General features: G+C 38.7%; 1 pseudogene across 1 annotated transcript; it reads right to left on the bottom strand.

The window, feature by feature from the left end:
• Positions 1 to 10,781: 10,781 nt before the first annotated feature.
• Positions 10,782 to 11,643, bottom strand: LOC104681632 (annotated as a pseudogene). The gene has a single exon (XR_004056380.1). The product of XR_004056380.1 is annotated as a 60S ribosomal protein L7a pseudogene (transcript).
• Between the last annotated feature and the right edge of the window lie 10,293 nt (positions 11,644 to 21,936).

Here is a 21,936-nt window from a genome sequence, read left to right as displayed (position 1 = left end):
TTAGACTATACTTTAGAAAACATCACTATATAACTGTATATAACATGTACCTGTTTATTTTATAAGGCTTCTTCTAAAATTTTGTTAGAACTATTAATTTCACCGTTAATTTAATTTTGGTTTTGGTTTTGGCTGTCTAATATCTGGCAATTTCTTCAGTGTAACATCATCTTTCATTAATATTTTCTTCAATTATGAGGTTTTTGTGTGTTTTAATTCAAATCCTACTTAATAGAGAATATAACTTGAAAAGAAAAAGATAAGTGGCCAAGTCTGAATCCTTAATTTGAAAAAGTGTGTTAAGAATTGCTTTCTACAAACAAATGTTTTTATATTCAGGGCCACATGAAAATATTAATGAGAAGCTTCATGGGAAAAACTTGCTTTACTGAATTTCTTCAATTAAACCACTAGATGGCAATAGCTTTGTTTCTTTGTGAATGAACTAGACAAATGGCTCATAAAACATTTAATTGTTTTGTTAAAAGCTCTTATTTCAGCTACCAAATTGCAATTCCTCAATTCTTAAAAAATAAAATTACAAACGAGAAAACCCTAGAACAGCTAGAGACTATTTTATAGTGTTGAGTTGTAGTAAATTAATGTCCTTCCTTAGTAATCAGAAAGTCGCTGGGTCACTGAGGTGGAAAAAGAACAGCTGGCTTCACTTTGGAGCCCGCAAACTTCCAAGATTTTAGGCCTGTAAAGATACTTCATACAGGAAGACACAGCTGAACCAGGGATCATGAATATGTCTTCATTACTTTCGACAAATTTTTTTCCTTTCTCATCTAATTTCACCTACTCTAAAACTTATTTTTGCTCTTTATGGATGTAAAAAACACAGCCAAGGGTAGAACGAAGGTTTTCAGAGCAGACGACTCTGATGGATTTCCTCTACCATAGAAGATTTTACACACTGCATGGAAAAACTGTAGTCACTGTACGCAAAATGCATTTTCTACCTCAGAATTACTACCAAGTTTTTATGGTTCCCATACCATGTGATATATTATATCCAGCTAGCTTTACTCATTTTACTTATATGTCTTCATCTTCAAAGCATTTGAGTTTGCAAACTTTGACCTTTTCACAGTTCACAAGTGTACTGGGTTCTCTTATTTATTTCCAAATCTAGTCTCTGGAGAAAGTGGGACACATTTCCAGATTTGAGAATATTGAGTGGCAGGCACCACATCCCATTTAGAATAGTGAGCCAAGTCAGAGATAATTTATTTCTATTCTCTTTTAATTTAAAAACAATTCTTCACTCATCTTCTAGGACATCTACTTCTTTTTTTTTTTTTTTTTCCTCCTTGAGATGAAGTCTCGCTTGGCCACCCAGGCTGTAATGCAGGGAGGCGATCTCGGCGCACTGCAACCTCTGCCTCCCAGGTACAAGCGATTCTCCTGCCTCAGCCTCCCAAGTAGCTGGGATTACAGGCACCTGCCACAATGCCCGGCTAATTTTTGTATTTTTAGTAGAGACGTGGTTCCACCATGTTGGCCATGCTGGTCTCGAACTCCTGACCTCAGGTGATCTGCCTGCCTCGGCCTCCCAAAGTGCTGGGATTACAGTTTTTGAGCAACTTAGGTTTACATATTTAGTAACTTATCTGAGTTTTCTTTTTTTAATTGAACCTGCTGAAATATGACCATCAAAACTTTAAGCATTTTACTGCTAAATTATAATATTCAGAAGAAGCAAAAAGATATATGTAATTTTTACTGTCATGCAAATATTAAATGAACTAATAAGAAAGATTTTATTATATTCATTGATTAATGAGAGAATCAGTTTAAAGAAAAATCTCAAAAACATATACATACATATACACAATTAAAAATGCTGAAAAGAACTAGCTAACATACAAAACTGGTAGTAGTCTGTAGGCAATAAAAATATTTGTGGTAAACTTTTCTACAAGGCAAAAATCAATTGTATCTCTAACAGACAGAATTAATTTGCATTGCTATAGGTAATAATTACTTGCATTACTATTAATATTAGTATTGTCCAAGTAAATGTCTACCTATATTAAGATGTAAAATAGCCTTTTTAATAGAAAGTCAGTCAAAGGTACACAACCTTATATAATCAGATAATTTCCAGAAGGTCTGCTAAACTCAGTAATCTCATTTTGCCCATTTCCAAGTGGTAGACAATTTTTCTAACACTGCCATTTTTAAAAGTTATTATGTTGTGGAATGAGCAATATAATCTCAGAAAAGAGCCTATTCCATATGCTGCAACAGAGCAAACTACAAAGAGAAATTTTTTGTTCTAAATTTCCTGCACAAATGATGAATATGACTAGTGATAAAATCAGGGATACTGTCATTAAACTTTGGAACAAATTAAGCAGGCAATGAGCTGCCTTAGCTCTAGAAGTAATGTCCAGGCCAGGTGCAGTGGCTAATGCCGGTAATCCCAGCACTTTGGGAGGCCGAGGCAGGCAGATCATATGAGGTCAGGAGTTTGAGACCAGCCTGGCTAACATGGTGAAACCACGTCTCTACTAAAAATACAAAAAATTAGCCAGGCCCGGTGGCAGGTGCCTGTAATCCCAGCTACTTGGGAGGCTGAGGCAAGAGAATCGCTGGAACCTGGGAGGCAGAGCTTGCAGTAAGCTGAGATGGCGCCACAGCACTCCAGCCTGGGTGACAGAGCGAGACTTCGTCTCAAACAAACAAACAAAAAGAAGTAGATGTCCTTGAAGATGAGCAAAGAATTTTTTTTTTAATTAAAAGAGAATAGAAATAAATTATCTCTGACTTGGCTCACTATTCTAGGTGGGATGTGGTGCCACTCATTCTCAAATCTGGAAATGTGTCCCACTTTCTTCAGAGACTAGATTTGGAAATAAACAAGAGAACACAGTACATTTTGCAAACTGTGAAAAGGTCAAAGTTTGCAAACACAAATGCTTTGAAGATGAAGGCAGATAAGTAAAATGAGTAAAGCTAGCTAGATATAATATATCACATGGTATGAGAACCATAAAAACTTGGGAAGCTCAGGCCTTATCTAAGAGAGAGACCACTATTTAGGTCCAGCCTCATCTAAAGAGAGAGACCAATTTTCAGGTCCAGACAATTGATAATGTGGGGAAATACATGCCCTAAATTGCCAGATTTTCAGATTTCTCAAGAGAAACAAGAAAACCAAATTTTGCATTCTTCTGGTTTTTTAAGACGGCCTTAAAAAAATTCAACCTCCCAAACAGGCAACTATGTATCTTGCCTTGCCCTCACAAAAATCTGCCTAAGGAAGTTTTCTAGAAGTCCTCTTCCATTTAAAGTCAGTTGAAAGGGAAAGTCAGTTGAGAAGTAAGAGTGTAATTGGGGAAGTGGCAAGAATTGAGCAGCAGTAATGAGCAGGCAAACAGTAAGAATATATAGGCTATAGATAGAATATATCTATGAGTCAATAGGGAACCATCACAAATGAAGGGTCCTTTGGGAGTTGGGAATTCTCATGACTTAGGAAAAACTTGAGTATTAAAGAGTATCAGTTATCAATTTTTTCATTTGTTTATTGACACTCAAAAAAATTGAGTATCAGTTTCATCAGTTGTTATTCTCATCCTCCACTCCAATACTGTCAGTGCTGAGCTCACTTACGGGAACCAATAAATATTTGCTAATTGGGTTCTCATTCTTATAACAGGTCAAGGATTAATATAACAACTTTAATTTTCTGTCCACTGTTTTATAACTCAGACATTGTGCATGTGTGTATGTATGTGTGTGTATGTCTTAATTTCTTAAAATCAGTGGAGAAGTAAAGATGTGATTAAATTATTAATGATAAAATTCCAGAATGGAACTGGGAATATATTATCACCACAGCCTGCTTTTACTCCTTTACTCCCTAAGGATTTCACAAAACTTTGGCTAATAGAAAGTATATTTTAACTGGTCACAGTTTCTATAAAGATGTATACCAAAGCCTCTACCACTATCACTGTCTATTAGACCACTTGGAGAACTCTGACCTAAACTGAACCAATCAGATTCTTTTTCTTGAGATGCTGAACATGGATATTGAGCCGACTAGTCAGACAATGCTAAGTACTTGAATTGAAAGGTCAGGGCAAGACCTGACAAAGGACAGCAAATCAAAGCCAAGTACAAGATAATTTGGGGGGGGGGGGGGGCAAAGAGATGCCCAGAAGTACAGAGAGAATCAGGGCCATGCCACTTGGAGAGAGATGAAAGGAAGTATTGGGGTTTTAACACCTTTTTTTCATTTTCCAGGTGGACCAACTATATTTTATTTCTTCAAATGCTTTTGAAGTGACCAGTTTTGTCCTCTTGATAAACTTTTCCTTTATTGGTGCTGATTTGTGTATATTTGTTACTTACAATCATGCAATGGATAATCCCTTTCTACTAGTTGCAGCACTGCCAGATGCAGGAAACTCTTGTTTGGCAGAATGGAGAGACCTCATTTTTGTGACCTGAAAACATGCTGTGGTCTCTATGGTGATTTTTACAGCTGATTCTCAGTGCTTTTTACCATCATGATGCTGAAGGTTAAATTAAAATGTTGCTAAAAATAAGATGAAATGGAACGTCGGGGTCATGTTGAGTCTTCCTTGGCATTTCTGATGTAATTATCTCCACATCATATATTTCCATTAAAAATATCAAAGTTGTGGTGGCTCCTAGGCCTTCATTTGAAGGTTGCAGGCTGGGCGCAGTGGCTCATGCCTATAATCCTGGCACTTTGGGAGGCCAAGGCAGGCAGATCACCTGAGGTCAGGAGTTTGAGACAAGCCTGGTCAACATGGTGAAACCCCATCTCTGTTAAAAATACAAAAATTAGCTGGGCATGGTGGTGGGTGCCTGTAATCCCAGCTACTCGGGAGGCTGAGGCAGGAGAATTGCTTGAACCCGGGAGGCGGAGGTTGCAGTGAGCTGAGATGGTGTCATTGGCACTCTAGCCTAGGCAACAAGACCAAAACTTTGTCTCAAAAAAAAAAAGGTTGCAATTTTTGCATTTTTAGCTATAAGAAATAGTATCATTTTAATATTTAAAGACTATCTCATTTTATTGTCTATTTAATGGTCAGTTTTTTAAAGCTTCAAATAAGATAACTAGCTCAATGGAAACAATTTACCTCAATATAAACGTGTTTTTCTTTGATTCATTCATCAATGATTCAGTTACCTTTTTTTTCTTTTCACCACTTTGTATTTATTTATTATAAATAAATAAGAATTTAAATTAATTATAGAAGATACATATATAACTATAAAATATAGTTTATATTTAAAAAATCATCTTTTTTCCCACAATCTTCTACTGGCAAGTAGCTTTGTAATCACATCTAATTATTATCAACTACATGAACAATTATGTTACAGATCATTAAATTTCATTATATTTTGCTATGAACTTAGAGTACAACAATAAGAACAAATAGACTCCTCAACTTCTCTACCTCTAATAACAAGTTTCATTTCACATTAGTTTTTATCATCAGTAAATAAATATATAAATGTTAAAGTATACTGAGCTGAAGAATATCAGTTAAAACTGGTATTTGAGGGAAATTATTCAAATGGTAGTGTTCAGGATTAGAGAGATGGAGAGAGAGGAGTCAGAGAGAGAAACAGAGAAACGATATGAAGCATAGTAGGAGGTTGCTATAGTAATCCATGTGTGAGATGACAGAATCCTGAAATAGACTGAAGGTAGAGGGATGCAAAGTAACAGACAAGCTTGACAGACATCGGAAAGATGATGACATTTTTAATAGGGAAGAGTCAGGATAACTGAGCATTCGGCTCTGGATACCTATGAGAAAAGTGGTGAAATCAAGAAAGCTATACCATAGACTGAATATCTGAGTCCCCTCCAAAATTCTTATGTTGAAATCTAACCTCCAGTGTCATGGTATTTGAAGATAAGGCCTTTGCATAGTGATTAGGTAATGAGGGGGGAGTCCTCATGAGTGGGATTAGTGACTTTCTACAAGGGACACCAGAGAGCTCTTTTTCTCCCTTCATCTTGTGAGGTTACAGTGAGAAGATGGCAGTCTATAAACTAGGAAATAAACTGTCACCAGACACCAAATCTGTTGGCACCTTGATTGGATTTTCCTACCACACGATTTCATTGCTGGTTCACCCTCCCCTTCCCTCCTGTTCCCCTCCCCTCCCCTCCCCTCCACTCCACTCCACTCCTCTCCCTTCCCCTCCCCTTCCTTCTTCTTTCTTCAAATGCTCTTGAAATGACCAGGTATTTTTTTTCTCATTCTGTTGCCCAGGCTGAGTGCAATGGTGCCATCTTGGCTCACTGCAACCTCCGCCTCCTGGCTCAAGCGATCCTCCCATGTCAGCCTCCCAAGTAGTTGGGAGTACAGGCACATGCCACCACACCTGGCTAATTTTTTTTTTTTCTTTTTTTGTAGAGACAGGTTTTCACCATGTTTCCCGGCTAGTCTCAAACTCCTGAGCTCAGGTGATCTACTGGTTTCAGCCTCCCAAAATGCTGGGATTACAGGTGTGAGCCACCATGCCCGGCCTCATTGCTGATTTCTACAAAACATTAAGGAAGAATTAATACCAATCCTTCTCAAATTCTTCCAAAAAGTTGAAAAGGAAGAAACTGGAAGAGGAGGGACCAAAAGTTTTAGCCAGAGCAATTAAGCAAGAAAAGGCATCCTAATAGGAAAGGAAAAAGTAAATTTGTCTCTGTTTGCAGATGACACAATTTATATATAGACAACTCAAACAACTCCACTGAAAAACCGAACTAATAAACAAATTCAGTAAAGTTGCAGGATATAAAATCAGCATATAAAAATTAGTTGCATTGCTATACACTAACAACAAACTATCAAAAAAAAAAAAACAGAAATTAAGAAAATCCCATGTACAATAGCATTAAACATAAAATACTTAGGATCAAATTTAACCAAGGAGGTGAAAAATCTGTAAATTGAAAACTATAAAATACTAATGAAAGAAATTGAAGAAGACATCAATGAATAAAAACATATTCAGCCTTCATAGATTGGAAAAATCAACATTGTAAAAATGTCCATACTACCCAAAGTAATCTACAGATTCAATGCAACCTCTATCAAAATTCCAATGGTACTTTTCACAGAAATAGAAACAATAATCCTAGAATTCATATGGAACCACAAAAAAACCCTGAGTTGCTAAAGCAATCCTGAGCAAGAACAAAACTTCCTGATTTCAGATTATATATTGGAAAGCTCTAGCAAACAAAACAGTATTGCACTGGCATTAAAACAGATTCACAGATCACTGGCACAAAATAAACCCATGCATATATGGTAACTAATCTTTGAACAGGCTTAAAAAATACATTATGGGCTGGCTGGGCACGGTGGCTCACGCCTGTAATCCCAGCACTTTAGGAGGCCGAGGTGGGTGGATCACGAGGTCAGGAGATCGAGACCATCCTGGCTAACACAGCGAAACCCCGTCTCTACTAAAAATACAAAAAATTAGCCGTGCGTAGTGGCGGGAGCCTGTAGTCCTAGCTACTCAGGAGGCTAAGGCAGGAGAATGGCGTGAACCCAGGAGGTGGAGCTTGCAGTGAGCTGAGATTATACCACTGCACTCCAGCCTGGGTGACAGAGTGAGACGCCGTCTCAAAAAAAAAAAAAAAAAAACATTATGGGAAAAAAAATCATCTCTTCAGCAAATGGTTTTGAGAAGACTGGGTTTCTACATGCAGAAAATTAAATTAGATTCTAATCTTTTTTTTTTTTTTTTTTTTTGAGATGGAGTCTCGCTCTGTCACCCAGGCTGGAGCGCAGTGGCATGATCTCGGCTCACTGCAACCTCCACCTCACGGGTTCAAGCAATTCTCCCGCCTCCAGCTCACCAGAAGCTGGGATTACAGGCGCCCGCCACCACATATGGCTAATTTTTTGTATCTGTAGTAGAGACCAGGTTTCACCATATTGGTCAGGTGGGTCTTGAACTCCTGAGCCACTGTGCCTGGCTCTTCCCTCCCTCCTTCCCTCCCTCTCTTCCTTCCTTTCTCTTCTTTTTTCTTCTCTTCTCCTCTTCTCTTCTCTTCTCTTCTCTTCTCTTCTCTTCTCTTCTCTTCTCTTCTCTTCTCTTCTCTTTCTCTGTCGCCCAAGCTGGAATGCAGTGGCATGATGTTGGCTCACTGTAACCTCTGCCTCCGGGGTTCAAGCAGTTCTCCTGCCTCAGCCTCCCAAGTAGCTGGGACTACAGGTGCAAGCTACCACGCCCGGCTAATTTTGTATTTTTAGTAGAGACAGTGTTTCACAATGCTGACCAAGCTGGTTTCGAACTCCTGATATCAGGTGATCTGCCTGCCTCAGCCTCCCAAAGTGCTGGGATTACAGGTGGGAGCCACCGTGCCCAGCCTAGATTCTAATCTTACACACCACACACAAAACTCAAAATGGATTAAAGACTTAAATATGAGCACTGAAACCATAAAGTTTCCCATTTCCCCAATTTTCCTATATGGTTATTTGTAATAACTTTTCCTTTCCTAACTCTTATGGTTTTTCCTGAAGTTAATAACTATCTTTTTTATATACTCAATTTTTTATGCATTTATCACTATTTCATAATGCACATATTTCCCAGGTATGTAAATCTCTTAATATGGGTAAATAAATATATTAAGTAGTATTCTAATAGTTTTATCATCTTCAAGAAGTGTCTTCTAGAGCCATTTGATCTGCTCCAGTACAACTGGGTTGTTTTCTAGATTCCTGTGGTTTGAGCAGCTCTTTCAACATTATGTTGGTAATGCCTTTGTCTTGCTTTTGTGTTGAAACCATGTGCCTTAAATCATATTTCTTCACATTTTAGAGTTTGCTCTCTTGTTTCAGTTGAAGGCATTCCAGTATATAAAAAAGTTTTTGTTCTAAACTCACACTTGACTAATAGTTTGGCTGGGTATATAATTCAAAGTTGAAAAGCATTTGCCTCAGTTTTTTTTTTTTTTTTTCTTTTTTTTTTTTTTGAGATGGAGTCTCACTCTGTTGCCCAGGTTCGAGTGCAGTGGAGCGATCTCGGTTCACTGCAAGCTCCACCTCCCGGGTTCACGCCATTCTCCTGCCTCAGCCTCCCGAGTAGCTGAGACTACAGGCACCACACCCGGCTAATTTTTTTGTATTTTTAGTAGAGATGGGGTTTCACCGTGTAAGCCAGGATGATCTTGATCTCCTGACCTCGTGATCCACCTGCCTTGGCCTCCCAGAGTGCCTGGATTACAGGCATGAGCCACCACGCCCGGCCTCAAATGTTTAATAAATCATTCCTCCATCGTCTTCTAGCATCCAGGGTAATTTTTAAGGACTCTAAAGTCATTCTGATTCCTTATCTGTTAAATAAAGTGTAATTCTACCCTCCCTGTCCCTGCCCCCACCTCCCCCACAAACTGGAAGCTTGTTGAGTCTTTTGTCTGTATCTAGTATTCTTAAATTTCATGACTTGTATCTTGGTGTGTATCCATCTTCATTTTGTAAGCAGTCCTTTCAGTCTAGAAATTCATATTTTGTACTCTCATAAATCCTTCTGAATCATTTCACTGATAATATTTTCCCGTTGTTTTCTCTTTTCTTACTTTTTACGATACTTACTATTTGAATTTTAGGCCTCCTGGACTGATACTCTGATTTATTTATCATCTCCATCCTATTTTCCAGTCTTTGGTTTACTTTCTAGGTTTTTTTTCAACCATATTGTCTAAAATATCTATAAAGTTTCTACTATCATCTTTTTTTAAGAGTTGCTTTTTCTTCTTGTTGCTTATTTATACCCCATTCTGTTCTTTTATGGATGCCACGTTTTGTCTTACCTTTGAGAAGATTAATAATATATTTATTAAAGTGTTCCTTTCTTAAGAAATTTAAATCCATGCAAAAGTAGAATAGTATAATGAGCCCACATGGATCTATCATTCAGCTTCAACAATTATCAACTCACAATTTTGTTTTATCTATACCCCCAATGCTTTCCCAACTCCTCTCCCCCTTTGAATAATTCTGAAGTAAATCCCAGACCAGACATTACATTATTGTTTTTGGTATAGTTGTCTAAAAAATACGTACTGTTTATTTTTGTATAACCATAATATCTTTATCTTGCCTTAAAAAATTAACAAGAATTCCTTTTAATCTTCATGAAAATAATACTCTATTAAAACATCAAATAGTATTACAAGACTAATAACAATGGCAAAAATGAAAAACCAGCAACTCTTTGCCTTATTTCTGCCTACTCATAAATCTTACTTTCCAGAAGAAACCAGTTTAGAGTCCTTAAGACATTTCTTCACATTTTAAGATATTTAGTTATCTTGCACTTTATGGTTTATGTTTTTAAAGGTTATGTGTTGATATCCTATTGTAGTAGATGTAAATTTAGCACTCATGTGACAACGCTCCCTACTATTTTCCCCAGAGTTACATAAAAATTTCTAGTTATGTCAGTGTTTGATATATACTTTTTTGCTATATACAGTTTTCAAAACTTATTACTGAAAATTTCAAATATATGTAAGAGAATGTAATGTAATAAATCCCATGTATCTGTCATCCAGTTAATATTTACAACTGCATAGCTAATTTGTTTCTTCTTTGTTGCACTTTTTTTTTTTTTTTCCTGAAACAGGGTCTCACTCTGGAGTGAGTCCTGGATTGCAGTGGCACAATCACAGCTCACTGCAGCCTCGACCTCTAGCCTACTGAGTAGTTGGACCACAGGTATGTGTCACTATGCCCAGCTAATTTTTATTTTTATTATTTTTTTGAAGGAAAATTTGTATTTTAATTATTTTTATGTACAGAAAACTCAACAGTGTACATTTAACCCAGCTTAGTGGCAAGTTCTTTAGCCTTTGCCTTTTCGAGCTTGGCGATACGAGCCACAGACTTGGGACCCAGGACATTGCCGCCCCAGTGATGGCGGATGTCATCGTATCTGTCGTTGTAATTGGCCCTGATAGCTTCCACCAGCTTAGCCAAAGCTCCTTTGTCTTCCGAGTTCACCTGTGTGAAGGCGACAGTGGTGCAGGTCTTCCTGTGGACTAGACGGCCCAGTCTGGCCTTCCCCTTGGTAATGCAGTAAGGGACCCCCATTTTACGACACAGGGCAGGCAAGAAGGCAACCAGCTCGATGGGATCCATGTCGTGTGCAGTTACCACCAGCTGAGCTTTCTTGTTCTCCACCAACTTGGTGAGGGTGTTAACTCCTGCTCGAAGGACAGGTGGTCTCTTAGTGGAGACATCCCCTTAGCCAGCAGCTTTCTTCTCCACCCGGGCCAACAGCCTCTGCTGCTTCTCTTGCTTTGTCTCTGGTCTGTACTTATGGGCCAGCTTAAGCAGCTGAGTAGCTGTTTGGCTGTCTAGGGCCTGGGTGAACTGGTTAATAGCAGGAGGCACTTTCAGCCGCTTATAGAGGATGGCTTTCTGCCACTGCAACCTGATACAGCGAGGCCATTTCACAAAGCGGGTGAGGTCTCTTTTGGGCTGGATGTCCTGTCCAATGCCAAAATTCTTAGGTCTTTTCTCAAACAGGGGATTCACCACGTTTTTGGCCTCCTGCTTTTTCACGACAGCAGAGGCCGGAGCCACCTTCTTTCTTGGCCTTCTTTCCTTTCAGCATCTTGGGCAGCGGGAGGAGAGAGGAAAAAAGCTTTTTTTTTTTTTTTGGTAGAGATGAGGTTTTGCTATGTTGCCCAGGCTGGTGTTGAACTCCTGGGCTCAAACTAACCTCCAGCCTGGGCCTCCCAAAGTGCTGGGATTACAGGCATGAGCCATGGAGCCAGTCTGTTATACCCATATTTTGTAGCAAATCCCAGAAAGATATACTTTCATTTGTAAACAATTTAATATGTATCTCCAAAATGACTTTTTTTTCAAAAGTGTAATAGTTTTACCATGACTAAAAAACACACAAAAAAATATATTTGTAATAGTCTCAAATGATCAAGTCAGCATTGGCATTTCTCCACGTTTAATTTTTCTATTTCTTTTTCCTCTGCCTCCTCCTCTTCTTTTGTTGTTATACTGGTTTGTTTGAATCAGGATCTTCTAAACACTATCTAAACCTGCAAGATTTGCATTCCATTTAAATGTTTCTTAAGCCTTTAAAACTACATAGGTTCCTGGCCAGGTGCGGTGGCTCACACCTGTAATCCTAGCACTTTGGGAGGCGGAGGCGGGCGGATCACGAGGTCAGGAGATCAAGACCATCCTGGCTAACACAGGTGAAACCCCGTCTCTACTAAAAAAAATTACAAAAAATTAGCTGGGCGTGGTGGCAGACGCCTGTAGTCCCAGCTACTCGGGAGGCTGAGGCAGGAGAATGGCGTGATCCCGGGAGGCGGAGCTTGCAGTGAGCCGACTTTGCGCCACTGCACTACAGCCTGGGTGACAGAGTAAGACTCTTGTCTCAAAACAAAAAACAAAAAACAAAAAAACTACATAGGTTCCTTTTTCCTCTGTCCTTTTTTTCCTCTAGTTTATTTGTTGAAGAAACCATTATGTTTATCTTACAGTTTTCCACATTATGAACTTCGCTGATTACACTTTGATGATGCCATTTAACATGTTACTCTATGCTTTATGTTTTCTATAAACTGGCATTTAAGTCTAGAGGCTCAAATCTAAGTATTAACCCTTTGTGGCATAAGCTGAAAATAATCTTTTCCAGTTTGTTATTTATATTTTTGCTTTGTTTATGGTCTTTTTATCATGCAAAATTAAAAAAAAATAATGTATGCAAGTGTGTCCATTTTTTATTTTATTGCTAGTATTTGGAATAAGGATCAGAAAAATTTTTCATATCCACAAGTTATACAGGAGTTTGCTTCTGTTTTTTTCTGAAACATATATAGTTTTATTATTTTATATTTACATCTCTTGAGAAGAATGAATCTGATTTTATCTTTTTCCATTTCACTGCTACCCCAAGACCACATATTGAAAAATTTACGTTTTCTTTTGCTAATTTAAGGTACCACCTTTATTGTACACTAATCAATATAATAATTGTATCTATTTATAAAGTTTTACATTTTGTTTGATCAGTTCTGTTCATACGACAATACCGTAATGTTTTAATTTTACAGAATTTGTAATATGATAGGACAGGACCCCTTTTATTTATTCTTCCTTAGCGTGGTGTTTCTGGCTATTTTGTTTGTTTGGTGTTTGTTTGTTTGAGACGGAGTTTCGCTCTTGTTGCCCAGGCTGAAGTGCAGTGGCACAATCTCGACTCACCGCAACCTCCTCCTCCCGGGTTCAAGCGATTCTCCTGTCGCAGCCTCCCGAGTAGCTGGGACTACAGGTGCACACCACCACACCCCGCTAATTTTTGTATTTTTAGTAGAGACAGGGTTTTGCCATGTTGGTCAGGCTGGTCTCGAACTCCTGACCTCAGGTGCTCCACCCACCTCGGCCTCCTAAAGTGCTGGGATTACAGGCGTGAGCCACCACGCCCAGCCTGTTTTGCTTTTTTTGAGAGGGAGTGTCACTCTGAAGTCCAGGCTGGAGTGCGGTGGCACCATCTTGGCTCACTGCAACCTCTGCCTCCCCAGATCAAGCGATTCTCTTGTCTCAGCCTGTCAAGTAGCTGGGATTACAGGCGCGCACCACCATGCCCCGCTAATTTTTGTATTTTTGGTAGAGATGGGGTTTCATCACATTGGCCAGGCTGGTCTCGAACTCCTGACCTCAAGTGATCCACCAGCTTTGGCCTCCCAAAGTGCTGGGATTACAGGCGCCAGCCACTGCACCCAGCCATTTTTCTGGCTATTTTTACTTGCTTGTTTTTCCTAAAGATCTTTATAATTAACTTGTTAAGGTCTAGAAAAAAAAAAATGGTAGGAATTTTATGGTGTCATGTCAAATTTATAAAGTAACTTGGGAAAGATTGATATCTTTATAATATAGAATCATCCTTGTCTAAAACTATGAAGAGTATGAAATTTTGCCCTATTTACAAGCTAACTAGTAAGCCTACCACAGTCTATGGATGCTGGTAGAAAACATGAAATGTCTGGGTCGGAGACAAAGGATTTCATTACAGCAATGTTAGTAGCTAGGGTATTCGAATGTGCTTGCACTATTTTCCCAAATTCCAGTTGCCACAAGGTGATGTGAAGAGGGCAAGGTGACACTGGCACAAGTAGGGAGTTGCTAAAAAGGAAAAATACATATATAAGCTTAGGAAACCCAGTGTTTTTATACTGGACATTAAGAAAATACACCCTTTGCTCTGGAGGGAGACACCATCTGTATTTTTGAAAACTATTCACTATACAGACATCTTTGAAACTATGAATTTTTTTCCCATTTTTATTTTAGAGACAGGGTCTCACTATGTTGCCCAGACTGGCCTTGAACTCCTGAGCTAAAGGGATCCTCTTCCCCTCAACCTCCTAAGAGGCTGGGACTTCAAGTGCTTACCACCATGCCTAGCTAAAAAATGGATTTAAAAATTTTTTTTAGGCTGGGCACAGTGGTTCATGCCTGTAATCCCAGCACTTTGGGAGGCCAGAGCAGGCATATCACCTGAGCTCAGGGGTTTGAGACCACCCTGGGCAACATGGTGAAACCCTGTCTCTACTAAAATACAAAAAGTTAGCTGGGTGTGGTGGCACATACCTGTAGTCCCAGCTACTTGGGAGGCTGAGGCATGAGAATTGCTTGAGCTGTGGAGGCAGGGGTTGCAGTGAGCCAAGATCGTACCACTGTACTCCAGCTTGGGCTACAGAGTGAGACTCCATCTAAAAAAAAATAAAAAATAAAAAAATAATAATAATAAAAATTGAGGTAGGGTCTCATTGTGTCACCCAAGCTGGAGTACAGTAGTGCAATCACAGCTCACTGAAGCCTCAACTTCCCCCAGCCCAGATGATTCTCCCACCTCAGCCTCCCAAGTGGCTGGCACTGCAGGCATGTGCCACACACCCAGCTAATTTTTTCACAGAGATGGGGTTTCGCCATGTGCCCAGGTTGGTCTCAAACTTCTAAATTCAAGCAATCCATCCACCTTGGCCTCACAAAGTACTAGGATTACAGGCATGAGCCACAATGCCCAGCCATAAAAAACTGATTTTTGCCTAGGGTATAAAGACAATAATGAGAAAGAACACTTTCAAACGAATGAAGATTGGACAACTGGATATCCTTTTGCAAAAGAAGGAAGTCAAACGCCCTACCTCGTATCATATACAAAAAATAACCCAAAATCGATTAAAAAACTAAATGTAATGGCTGGAACCATAAAGCTTGTAAAAGAAAACATAGGCATAAATCTTCATGACTTTGCATTAGACAACACTTTCTTAGATATGTTACCAAAAACACAAGTAGCCCCCAAAAATCTAGATAAATTTGACTTCATCCAAATTAAAAACTTCTGTGTTTCAAAGGATATTACCAAGAAAGTGAAAAGATAATCTGTACAATGAGAGAAAACATTTTAAATCCATATATTTGTAAAGGGCTAGTATGCAGAATGTGCAAGAATCTCTTAAAATGCAACCAAAGATAATCCTATTAAAAATGGGCAAAAGATATGAATACTTGTTCCTTCCAAGGGAAGACACAAATAGCCAATGAGCATATAGAAATGATTGACATTTTTAGCCAACAGGAAAACACAAATCAAAACTACAATCAAAATCTCATGTTCAATAAGATGGTGTCTTAATATATTTTTGCTGCTGTAACATAGTACCTGAGACTGGGTAATTTATAATGCACAGAAAGTTATTGACTAACAGTTCTGGAGGCTAAGAGTCCAAGATCAAGGGGCTAGCATTTGACAAGGGTCTTCTTGCTGCATCACCCCATGGTGAAAGGTGGAAGGGCAAGAGAGAGTCAGAGAGGGGTGAACCCTCCCTTTTATATGGGCACCAATCCTGCCCATAAGAGTTAGTACTCATTGCCTAATCATCACTTCCTAAAAGTCCCACCTCCTTTTTTTTTTTTGAGACTTCCTGTTCTCCTGTTGCCCAAGCTGGAGTGCAATGGCGCGATTTAGGCTCACTGCAACCTCTTCCTGGGTTGAAGCAATTCTCCTGCCTCAGCCTCCCAAATAGCTGGGACTACAGGGGCATGCCACAATGCCCAGCTGACTTTTGTATTTTTAGTAGAGACAGGGTTTCACCATGTTGCCCAGGCTGGTCTCAAACTTCTGATCTCAGGTGATCCACCTACCTCGGCCTCCCAAAGTGCTGGGATTACAAGTGCGAGCCACCTTGCCTGGACAAGTCCCACCTCTTAACACTGTGACCATGGCAATTAAATTTCAACATGAGTTTTAGAGTGGACAAATATTCACATCATAGCAGATGGTATAATAAAAAAGATGAAAAATAATGGAGATATTGTAACCATCATACATTGCTGGTGGGGAATATAAAATGGGACAGCCACTTTGCAAAAGAGTTTGGCAATTCTTCAAAAAGTGAAAAGCTAGAGCTGCCATATCCAGCTCCACTTCCAGGTATGGAACTAAGAGAATTGAAAATATATGAATACACAAAAAATTATTCTTGAATGTTCATAATAGCATTATTCATAATTGTTAAAAAGTAGAAACAATCGAAATGTCCATTAATTGATGAATGGATATTCAAAATGTGGTATATTACACAAGGAAATATTCATCAACAAAAAGAACTACTGATACGTGCTACAACGTGGATGAATCTTGAAAACATTATGCTAAGTAAAATAATCTAAACTCAAAAGGCCATATGTTATATAATTCCATTTATCTGGAATTCCCAGCATAGGCAAATCCCTAGAGACAAAAAGTAGGTGTGGTTTCCAGGAACTGAGGGGTAAAGGAGAATTGGTAGTGATTACTAATAGGTACAGGGTTCTTTGGGGGCAGTAAAAATGTTCTGGAATTAGGTAATGGTGCTGGTTGCACACATCTGTGAATATAATTAAGACCACTAAATTGTACACTTTAATGGATGAATTTAATGGTGTGAGAATTATATTTTTATAATTTAAAAAAATTTAACATATGGAACAAAAGTAGTCAGTGCTTGTTTGCAAGGTGCACAGAAATGTGAGAGACCCCATGGAGAATTGTTTCTCAATATTCCTATCTAAATATTAATACATAGTATTTGTTGTTTTTCGACAGTTTTCTGTAAACAAGGTTGAACATTTTTTATTACTTGTGCCTAGTCATTTGAAAAATTATTTATTATAGTATATATTGTATTATATATTATAAATAATATTTTGGGGCTGGGCGCGATGGCTCACACCCGTAATCCCTGCATTTCGGGAGGCCAGGCAGATCGCAAGGTCAAGAGATCAAGACCATCCTGGCCAACATGGTGAAACCCTGTCTCTACTAAAACTACAAAAATTAACCAGGCCTGGTGGCACACGCCTGTAGTCCCAGCTACTCGGGAGGCTGAGGCAGGAGAATTACTTAAACCTGGGCGGAGGTTGCAGTGAGCCAAGATTGTGCCACTGCACTCCAGCCTGGCAGCAGAGCGAGACTCCATCTCATGAACAAAAAATACCTACATAAATAAATAATATTTCTGAACTCATTGTATGTATAAATGAACTCTCGATTTTTAATGTTAATTTGATGTCCTGTTACTTTATTCTCATAATGCTTTTAGTGTTTGTTTTCCAGTTATTTCCTTCCTCCCCCCCGCCCCCCCGTAGGTTGTTTGCTTTTGACATAGATACTTAAACTTATCAGTAGAAGACTTTAGAGTTTCTGGGGTAGGAGTGGCAAGAAAGGGAGTCTCAACTGTGAGCTAGCTGCCTTATAGGGTAATCTCACTGGGCTCTTTCCTTGGGGACTCCAGATTCAATATCATGAAGTTCTTTCTCTTGAGTCAAATTTCTGCAAAAAGACTCTTTCAACCTTCTGCTGGGAGGGTATGATGCCACCTACATGCATTCTTTGAACTATGTCAAAAGAGTCTGGGAATGGTGGGTCTTTACTTTTGTATACAGACTTTTTTTTTTAGATAAGAGTTTTGCTCTGTCGCCCAGGCTGGAATACAGTGGCGTGATCTTGGCTCACTGCAATCTCCATCTCCCAGGTCCAAGAGATTCTCATGTCTCAGCCACCCGAATAGCTGGGATTACAGGCGCCCGCCACCACACCTGGCTAATTTATGTATTTTTGGTAGAGACAGGGTTTCACCACGTTAGCCAAGCTGGTCTCGAACTCCTGACCTCTGGTGATCCACCCACCTGGGCCACCCAAAGTGCTGGGACTACAGGTGTGAACCACCATGCCAGGACTTTTGTTGTATATTAACCTTTGCCAAATTTCTCTTTTTTCAATATAGGGCCCAAGTCTTAATAAAGTTTAGTCTCCTCAAAATAAAAATCCACTGTTTCATCTTTCTAACTAAAAATCCTCTAGCCTGGAGCAGATCTCAGTTTTGTGGGCCCTGAAGCGTATGGAATTCGGGGACTTTGAGAGAATGAATACAAAAATAACTTACCTTTGCAAAATAAAAAAAAATAAAAAAAAAAAAACAAAAAAAGACTTACCAGGCATGGTGGCTCATGCCTATAAAACCCCAGTAATTTGGGAGGCCAAGGCAGGCAGATTGCTTGAACTCAGATTTCGAGACCAGCCTGGGCAACATAGTGAAACCTCATCTCTACTAAAACTACAAAAACTAGCATGCCTGTAGTCCCAGCTACTTGGGAGGCTGCAAGCGGGAGGATCACCTGAGCTCTAGAGGTTGAGGCTGCAGTGAGCTGTGATCAATCCACTGCACTACAGCCTGGGTGACAGAGTCAGACCCTGTTAAAGAACAAAAAAAAGACCATTTTAACACATATCTCAGGCTCTTCCTGGATTCTTGGAAGGGGCTCATCCAAGTGCAGTGGCCTTAAACTATAGCATACTTTACTTCATGGCAAATCTATATTGACCCCCAATAGTCCCTGAAGCTGGGGAGAGAAAATTGCTTAATAGCGTAAGGGAGGAATTTGGTGCTCTAAATCACAAACAAAATTTGAATCAAGAAGACCTTTAACCTCCCTCTCAGAGTCACCTAGTAATATCAATTTCTAAGCTTTTTATGGGGTTTTGTGCTAGAGGATCAATTTTTGGCTTTCCTCATCCCTGGCCTAGTTTTCAGCTTTCTTGGGTTTGTCAAATCAGTTTTCATTCATCCATCAGCTTTTTGGTGTCCAGAAATGTTGTTGCTGTTGTCTCCTTTGCCATTCTTGTTCCTGTGAGTTTATGCTATTAAAAAAAAAAAACCTCTTTCCTGTCATTTTATTAAGAGTTTTAGAAAAGAGCAGAAGGCAGTGTGTATACTCAAACTGCCCTTCTTAAGGCAAAGTCTGATGGTGCCAAATCATACTTCAAAATTGCCCCCCAAATGGTGCAACACTTTATACTTCTGGCAACACAGCATGAAATAGCCACTTACTCTTACCAGTACTCCATATTCTTAAAATTTACCAATCTGGTTCAACTATCTCATTTACTTTAATTTGTATTTCCCTGGTTACTAGTGAGGTTATTTTATATGTTTATATATTTGTTTTTCCCCTTCTATGAGTAACCTGTTCATACAATTTACCCCCAACCCGTCTTTTTTTTTTTTTTTTTGTGAGATGGAGTCTCACTCTGTCACTCAGGCTGGAGTACAGTGGCGTGATCTCAGCTCACTGCAACCTCCACCTCCCAGGTTCAAGCGATTCTCCTGCCTCAGCCTCCCAAGAAGCTGGGACTACAGGCATGCACCACCAGGCCTGGCTGATTTTTGTATTTTTAGTACAGATGGCATTTCACCATGCTGGTCAGGCTGGTCTTGAACTCCTGACCTCATGATCCGCTGCGTCAGCCTCTCAAAGTGCTGGAATTACAGGCATGAGCCACCGTGCTTGGCCCAATTTACCCATTTTTTATAGTATGTAGTGAAGGGGACCAGAACATGCTGCCCCCAAATATGCCATTTTAGTATACTGAATATTTTGAACTGAAGGTAACTGAGAAAATGCAGATGCCCCCTTACTACCCAAAAGCAGGGCATAACACTTCCCATGAGAGAGGTACCCTTCTCCACCATACCATAAAGAGGACATTCTTCTCACTGGAGATGAAGAGTTATGCCAAAATAAATCTGCATAAACAAACCTAAAGTAATCCTTATCTTCCATTGGTTTCTCCCATATATTTTCTGTTCACTTTCCCACAATTTACCACCCTTAGCCAAAACTCCACTTTCCTTTGTCTTGTCACACCTCCACAATTTTGTCATTTTTTGTTGAAATGGTATATAAGTGCTCAGGCCTATCTGCTTCTATGGGTCATGAAGGCCTGTGTGTACACATAAAAATATTAACATTAAATAAAATTTGTATGCTTATGCTTTTCTCCTGTTAATCTGTCTTTTGTCAGTTTAATTCACAGCCACAGCTATAGAATTGAAGAGGAGAGAAGAAAGGTCTTTCCTCCCTTACAGTAGTTTATCGTTTGCTTACTGATTTGTAGGCATTCTTTATATTTGTTAAATTATGTTATACAAATTGTGATTTTTTAAAATCTCTTTTTAACTTTATTTCATCTAAATTCTAAGACATTTAAAATTTTGATGTAATTTTGCTTTTTGTGTCTATGAAAGACAGATCTTCCCCATTCCAAGGTGTTAAATATGATTTTCTTTTAATACATGTGTGGCTCTGATTTTCACATTTAGGGCTTTAATCCATTTGGAATTTACTTTTATAATGGCAGGAGCCATTTTTCCCACATCAACAATGGTAACATTTATTGCACAGTCTATCTTTTACCCATTGATTTGAATTGTCATATTTCTTAATTACAAAAGGCTTATATGAGTATTTTTCTGTTTCTGGGTTCTCTATTCTTTCTCACAAATTTAGTGTCTTATTGACCATAAGCTTCTCAAAACTGCACTTTGTACAGGAAAATCCTTGCAAGAAATTAAATGGAAACTTGCTAATGTTATAAAAATATCAATTATAGATTGAAATAAAATGACTACTTTAATATTTATTACACAAATGCTTAGTTACACTTATCTGAAAATTATAGGACAATTGGTGCATGTCACATTCATATTACTATCCATATAAGAACAAATACAGTCATTTAGTCAACTATATCAGGATAACACACAAGGTTTTTGTTTGTTTTAGGCTTCCCAGTTGAAAGAAAACATCAAGTAAGGAAAATGAATTTCCAATGATTAAGCATTAACATAAATAATAAAATTACTTCTAAATATCTTAACATTTTGACAACTTTGTATTATACTTACATACTAGTATTTCCAAAAATCGTAAGTTACAAGGGTCACTGTCAGGATGGAAATATATTTTGAAAAGCTTTTTAAAGATATATTATTATTATGCTTTAGCATCGTTTGATTTATTCTTGGCACATGTGGCATCTCGGAAAGTAAAAAATACACCTTGCCAATTTTCTGCTATTGTGCAGATACAAGAGAAAGAGAAGTGTGGGGCAGACAGACCTGTGTTCAGTTACCAGCTTTGTCCAAAATTGTGTTGTCTGAGGCTGGTCAATTACCTTTTGGTGCTGGGAGTAGGATTAAATTAAATAAAGCATATTTTAAATGTACAGCATGGGCACTCAATAAATGATACACTTTACCCAATTTATTCACATTGAAGTAATAGTAAAATATCACAGTTCCATGTTGTGGTACAATTTGAAAAACTGAAAAAATTGGGAAATTTAAAAAAAATCAATGTTTTGAAAAATTGCACTTTTTATAAATAAATCCTTCAGCAGGTTTAAATATTTCCTAATAAAACTTAGTGCCTACTGGCCGGGCGCAGTGGCTCAAGCCTGTAATCCCAGCACTTTGGGAGGCCGAGACAGGCGGATCACGAGGTCAGGAGATCGAGACCATCCTGGCTAACACTGTGAAACCCCGTCTCT

Source organism: Rhinopithecus roxellana, chromosome 3 (genome assembly GCF_007565055.1).
Source record: "Rhinopithecus roxellana isolate Shanxi Qingling chromosome 3, ASM756505v1, whole genome shotgun sequence".
NCBI lineage: Eukaryota > Metazoa > Chordata > Mammalia > Primates > Cercopithecidae > Rhinopithecus > Rhinopithecus roxellana.
The sequence above is the reverse complement of the archived record's forward strand: the minus strand, read 5'-3'. Positions and strand labels throughout refer to the sequence as shown.